The 6706-nt window shown below is 40.8% G+C and overlaps 1 protein-coding gene across 3 annotated transcripts in view; it reads right to left on the minus strand.

Annotated features, from left to right (window-relative positions):
- ARHGEF10 (Rho guanine nucleotide exchange factor 10) overlaps positions 1–6393 on the minus strand; it is a 116734-nt gene extending 110341 nt beyond the window's left edge. For all 3 annotated transcript variants that reach the window (XM_062572970.1, XM_062572969.1, XM_062572967.1), the window contains exon 1: positions 6313–6393. The gene's annotated coding sequence lies outside the window, so the exon portion shown is untranslated. The remainder of the gene's footprint in view (positions 1–6312) is intronic.
- Positions 6394–6706: the final 313 nt, after the last annotated feature.

Consider the following 6706-nt stretch of genomic DNA (forward strand, 5'->3'; position numbering starts at 1 on the left):
GGATTCTGAATTCCTTGCTGGTAGCATGCTGTAACAATCAAAGCATCAGAAGAACCAGAAGTGAATATGAGTGCTACACACTTTTAGTCGGGGATAATTTTTTGGTCTGTGCCCCACAGAACGTAGGGGCCAAGTTAATGGTTCAAGAGCATTTTCTTTTGGTCACCTGCACAAAATCATATGTATGCTGAGAACATTTTTTTAAAACCTCATTGCAATTAAGTAACTAACTTTGTCTGAAAAAATAATCTTATTTCCAAAGTTCCCTCTTTTAAATTTCATTCAAACTTTCAATATTGGGTAAGTACCAAATGAACTGTAAATATTCTCATGGAGATTTCTATGAAGTTTCACATACTCCATAACACTTCAGTTGTGATGCAAATTCATGAACACTTTAGTTGCATACAATACACATATATAATGATAATCAGAATTCTTATGCAGAGACCTTATGAATGTTATTATAAAACATACATCAATAGTAATTAATTCTAATGCTTTTTGATCAGCCCTATTTGTAAAATAGGGCAATTTTGCTGCAGGGAAAATGCTTCCTTCTGAAAACTATTTTAATTCCCCAGTGAATCAAACTCTTACTACAGGTGAATCTTGGTGTTTTTATGGATGCAGGAGATGTAGCATTCTTCCCCTCTAACTGTATCAAATATCCAACCAGAAGCAGAAAGTCAGGCTCAAATTCACATTAAATCTATAAGTACTAGTTTTAAAGCATAGCTGCATTACAGGAAACTGATGACTACTGAAGGAAGCTCCCACAGGGAGCTCTTTTTAAATGATACCAATGAAATGATACACTGAACTAAAGATTCAGTTCCCATCAGTATCAGCAAATCTAATCTAGACAGAAAAAATTTTCCTGCGCATTTTCAGTTCTTTGGGTACTACTGCCCTTGGAAAAGTAACTGTATTCTCTCTCCTTAAGGAAACCCACTACAGACAATCAATTACATCTGATCATTGCTTAATTGTTCTACTGGTAAAACTGGCTTCACCTGATGAATAAAGTTATTAAGAAAATAAATAGACTCTTATTCTAGTGTTTCTGAAGTAACAATTTGGAGTAAAATATGGAAATACATTTCTTATCACAGCTTACATATTCGTAGTGCATGCTCTAGAAACATAACACAAGTTTCTTTGTTTCAATTCCCGTAACACCAAAACATTATTCAAATAAAATAGAAATGAACTAATGAAGCTGTTAAAAAAAAAGAAAAGAAAGAAAGAAAGAAAGAAAGAAAGAAAATAAGAGACAATAGTAGGAGTACCTGCACAGAACAGCCCTCTTTTTATTTTAAAAGTAAGTATAATAGCATGCATTTTCCCATGGAAACATTGGTCCTGCATCTCATTTAAGCCATCATTGAACTTCACTCTTTCTTGCCTTAGGATTGATGAAGTAGACCTCTTCCTTCTCCAGCTTCTGTAATTTTAAAGTGGAATCTAAAGACTCATGCATTAGTCAATCCATGGTTTGCAGCAACATAAATACTACATATACATTTTTAAAACAACACTGAGGCTGGACACTGAATGCTTTAAGACAGTACAAAATACAAAGTTAAGAGCTGTAAGCTCAACATTAACTGTGGTCCTTGTAGTAGGTTTTGATATTACTATTTCTTAATAAGTTATTTCTTCACCTGTAAAATGGAATGTCAGTGTTTATATCCTTTCTTTTATTTTTTATGCATCTTTAGTTAGAAGAGCCGGGGGAGGAGGGAGAGAGAGGAGGAAGGAAATCACCCAGCATTATCAGAAAATACTCACATTCTCCTATATTTTTGGCTGGAAAAAAAAATATCTGTATGTTTTCTGCAATCTTCTTAAAAGCATTAAAAAGAGAGAGAGAGAGAGAGAGAGAGAGAGATTACAGAACAAAAATGAGAGCAAATTTTTGACCTTGAGCTGAATCCTAGGAGTTTGTATTCATGGTTCAGTCCCAAGTAACAAGTATTGTACAGTACAGTAAGTCACTGAAACCGATTTTCTGAAGATAATGCCCCTATTCACCACCACTTAAGTAGAACAATTTATTTTGCTCTGGTTAACTGCTTTGCCTACGCATCTGACATTAAGCTTCAGGCTTCCTGACTGAGCAGCTAATGTGTAGGACATGAATCAATGTTGTGCAGTTATGCACTGCTTCCCACAGTTTTGCTGATTAAGGCAATTCAGAATTAAATTTGAATCATCTTTCTGATATAAAAACACAAGTTCGCAAAAATATTTTTCAAATCTTGCTTAGCTTCATTAATCTTCTTTCACCTTAAGGGAAAAAAGAAAGTTGTACTTACACATTCATGGTTTTAAAATAAATTGAAGTATTTTCATGTAAAAGTCAAATTCCTACTATAAAAATAAGTGCAATTTATATCGCAGTAGATGTGAACAACTCAACATTCTCCTCCCACAGATATGTGACAGATCTCGACTCCCAAGCTTTGTTCTCTTCAAATTACATATGTACATACTGACATTACTGAGAAATATGTGAAACTGAAGAGAACTAAAGATGGAGAAAAATACTTATAACAATCCTAACACACCTCCCCTCTTTACTATAAGGAATCTCTCTCCCCTCCCCCAAAGTACCTGCAGCCTTTCTAAGTAACTCTCAGGCTTCAGCCTATGAACCCCTGAAAGTTTCTAGGAGTCTGTTAGTAGGCTTTCAGAGGTATAGTTTTCCTGCACTTTTCCACTTTCAAAACTACTTTTAGAGGCAGCAAGGAATTTCTCAATAATAATTTTTTCCTAACAGATGTAGCAACAAGCAAGAGTTTATATGAATAAGAATACGAGAAAAAGCTCTATACACTATAGCTCCAAATGAAGTTTCTGTAAGAGACAACTGCTGCAGTACATATTCTGAAGGAAGCATCCAAGCATGGTATGGAAGCACACTTGCAGTTCAAGAAGCTATCAGGAACCTGAACTTACTACAGAACAGTTCCTTTACATTTAGAGACCATCAGGTGATTTTCCATGCTATCCCCTGTATAGTTCTAACTTGAAACTGTAAAATGGAAAGATAAAATAAAAAGTCAGTAATAAAACAGAAGTTCCCTTCCAGAGGCAGAAAAAAAACCCTACTCTCCTACATACATAAAGATGAAAACACTACAGATTGCTAATTTCTCCATTACATACAAAAACCAGTGTATTATCAAAAATGCACAGAATAACTGACTGCAGCTCTGTACAACATACGATTTTAATATGAAAGACTGAATCAAAAAAATATTCCTCTTCCTCCTCCCAGATTATAGGATTTGCTTCCTGGCACTTCAAACAATGAAGACTGACTTCTTCCAAAACAGACTGAAGTTGATAAATTTTCTACAACAGATTCTAAAAATAATTCCTATTTTTTTATAGGACAGTTAATAGACTTCCTGTTATACAAATGAGTAATGTACTATTTCCAGTTGCATTAAACTCCATTAACAACTGTGAAGTTTGAAAATAGCATTTTAGGTTTTAGTTGAGCTTGTTTTCTCCCTTCAAGTGTTTATAAACTATACAAGGACTCCTAAACAGCTCAGAATCAAAGAACACCACTGTTGTTGGTGTTTTTTCCTATCAATATTTATTAGTGCCAAAACTTCCACCTTAAAAAAAAAAAAAAAAAAAAAGGAAACAAAAGACACCCCCTGCCAATGAAGAAGTAATGGAATATCCTAGGAAAAAAGGAAAGATAGCCAATATGAGCTTTTCTACACATAAAATCATTAACAGTATAAGAAGCTTTGTAAGGAAATATAACTTACATAGACTAAATACATACACATACATGTATATACATGACACTAAAATACTCCAAAACATTTCAAAATAAAGTTGCAATGTTTAAAAGTTCAGGCTACTCAAAACTAAGACTGTACATCATAAAATATAGATTCTGGAAAACCATAGTTAAGACATGCTAAAGAGCTGCTAGGTTTAGAACAAATCAGAACCATTTTGTATTGGATGTATGTCTAAAGACTTAAGGACTTAAACTTAGTATTTCAACATGCTGTAAATCAGCATATACTTGCACTAAAGTTAATGGACTAGAAGAAAAAGAGGTACCTAGACTCATGATTTATTTTGCAAATATGATAAAAATGAGAATACAAATATTCTATTTATGTAATACTGTGGATTTTTTTTAAAAAAATAAATCTAAGAAATGTAAAATTTGTTTCACAGTATTCTACTCCAGGAAAGGAGTACCATTGCCTGCAGGCAGATCAGCAGAACCCACATCATATCTCCAGAGAGTAACTGTATTTCCTGTTCAGAAGAGTGGTCTGGTGGATGTGAAGAGATCTCTCTTTATAGGAGAAATTGTTTTCAGTATTTTGGTGTGCCAGTCAGCCCTAACACCAGCATTGCACACACCCACACAGAGCACTAGGCTCTTCTCCATACCATATAGTGCACGGAGTCCTGAATCCAGAGAGACTATCACACCACACCACATCTCCCTGCTGGGTTGGCTACTCCATGGGACCCGCAGGACAATGCATCCATCAAGCATCAATCTGCATCCACGCTCCTTTCTCCCTCAACTTGACTCTATGCATGCGGTATCAGTCACGAAAGGTCCACATGCTGGAGACCCAGTGTCTGCCTCATCACAAAATACCTGTCTCCACTCACATAACGCTTAGTGCCTCACGTACAACTCCATAGGTAAGTTCAGACATCCATAAGCTGTATTATAGTAAGTGTTGAAATAGCACTGTAAAACTTTCAGAAGTATCAGATTTCAAGATAGTGTCTAAAGAGCTACTGTTCATAGCCAGATAAACACATGTAACTAGTTCATGGGCTACTGAGCCTCAGGGTAAAAAAAACCAAGATAGATTAAATGAAGAAAGTCGGAGAGATTATCAAGATCAAACAGATCACTCAAGTGAAAAGAATGAAGGGGCTATTGAAGAAAACTGCTGAATGGCCAGAACTCCTGTGTGAATAACATGCTTGCAATTGTAGATGCCCAACATGTTCCACATTCAAGCAATAAATCTGCATCTCCTAAGTGCCAACAGAAAATTTAAAAAATGCAACTTCCCCCTCCCCCCCCCAGAACCAACTGCTTACCCAGGGTTTACTAAACAGAGCAAAGGCTTTGGGAAAACAACCATTTTCTTTACAAAAATCACAGACTAATATATGTTGATACACTCTCACTATATTTATTCAGCATGAAGCTGTTTATAACACCCAAATTTTCTTATTCTATGAATAGATGTGATTTATGAAAAAAGTTACACAAATGGAAGAAGAAAATACTTTTTATACTGACCAACTTAAAATTGCAGATAAAATTCAAGATCTTTCTAGCTTTGAAGAAAAGAGCATCGAGTAAGTATTTATCTCGAAGAAGCTAGAATTCAAGATGGATACAAGTCTTTTCAGCCAAAAAAAAAAGCTAAGCAGCACCTGATGGGCTTTAAAAGAAACCCTTGTTGTAGGCAAATTATTAATAACTGTCTTCCCAAGCATCTCATAGTAGCAAAGCATCTCATAGCATCTCATACTGACAAAGATCAACTTGCTTAGGTGAATGACTGACCAACTTTTTAAAGTTGTTCTTACCTTACCCTGCAAAAGCAGGGCATCTTCCAGAAGTAACCACATGGTCTGGGACCACCACGGACAACTCCATAAATCCTTCCACAGTTTAGAATGTTTTTTTAGGAAGAAATCAAATAAAGTCTTTATACTTTAGACAGAAAAAAAGGAGGAAAACAACCCACTGAAATGGATAGAAATAACAGTGCCGAAGTATTTTGTTTCCAGTTAGAAGACAGTTAGCTTATTTTAGCTGCCAGCTACAAAGCCCACGTTGAACAAACAGTATCTTAAAACAGGGGGGAAGAGAAGAACCTCAAGTCTGCCTAGAAGGTGGGATTTTTAACAGCCTTGCCGATACGTGGCTAACAGGAGAGGCCGCCCTAGAGCTGGGCAGGCTCCGGACCGGGAAGAGCACGACCCTAAGCGCGCGCCGATGCGGTGCGCGTCGCGCACCAGCGAAACGCGGCGACAAACCGTCAGAGAAGCAGAGCGGAGAGACGGACGGGCGAGCGGGAAAGCAGGAGCACGGGCTCTGCCGCTGCGGCCTCATCAGCCGCGGGGCCGCCGGGGAACCGCGCCCCCGCGCCGCGCCGCGCCGCGGCCCCCACCGCCCGCGCCCCCGCGCGCGCAGGGCGGCGGCCCCCGCTGCCTACGGCGGGACGCCGCCGCCGCCGCCCGCGGACACGTCACGAAACTGCCCCGCCGCCGCTGCGCACTCACCGCCGCCGCCGGGCGCAGAGCAGAGGCCCCCGAGTGCCAGCGGGGAGCCGCTCGCCCCCGCCTCCCCCGCGGCGGCGGCGGCTGACGGCACGGCTGCGCGGCGGCGGCCTCCGCGCCCCTCCCCTCCGCCTCAAACGCCCCGGCGCGCGGCGCCGCGCAGCGGCGCCCCGCCCGCCGCCGGCCCTCGGGGGCAGCGCGCGCCGCCATTGGCCAGCGCGCCGCCCCGCCGCCTCCCGGTTGGCGCAGCCGCCCGCCGCTCGCGGGACGGGACCGACCCCCCAACACGCCCACTCCGCGCGCCCGCGCGCCGCATTCCTACCGCCGCACGTGACGGCGGCCGCCGCCCGGGCCCCGCCCCGCCCGGGCCCCGCCCCGCCCGGGCCCCGCCCCGCCC

The sequence above is a fragment of the Rhea pennata genome, chromosome 3, assembly GCF_028389875.1.
Source record: "Rhea pennata isolate bPtePen1 chromosome 3, bPtePen1.pri, whole genome shotgun sequence".
In the NCBI taxonomy this organism is placed as follows: domain Eukaryota; kingdom Metazoa; phylum Chordata; class Aves; order Rheiformes; family Rheidae; genus Rhea; species Rhea pennata.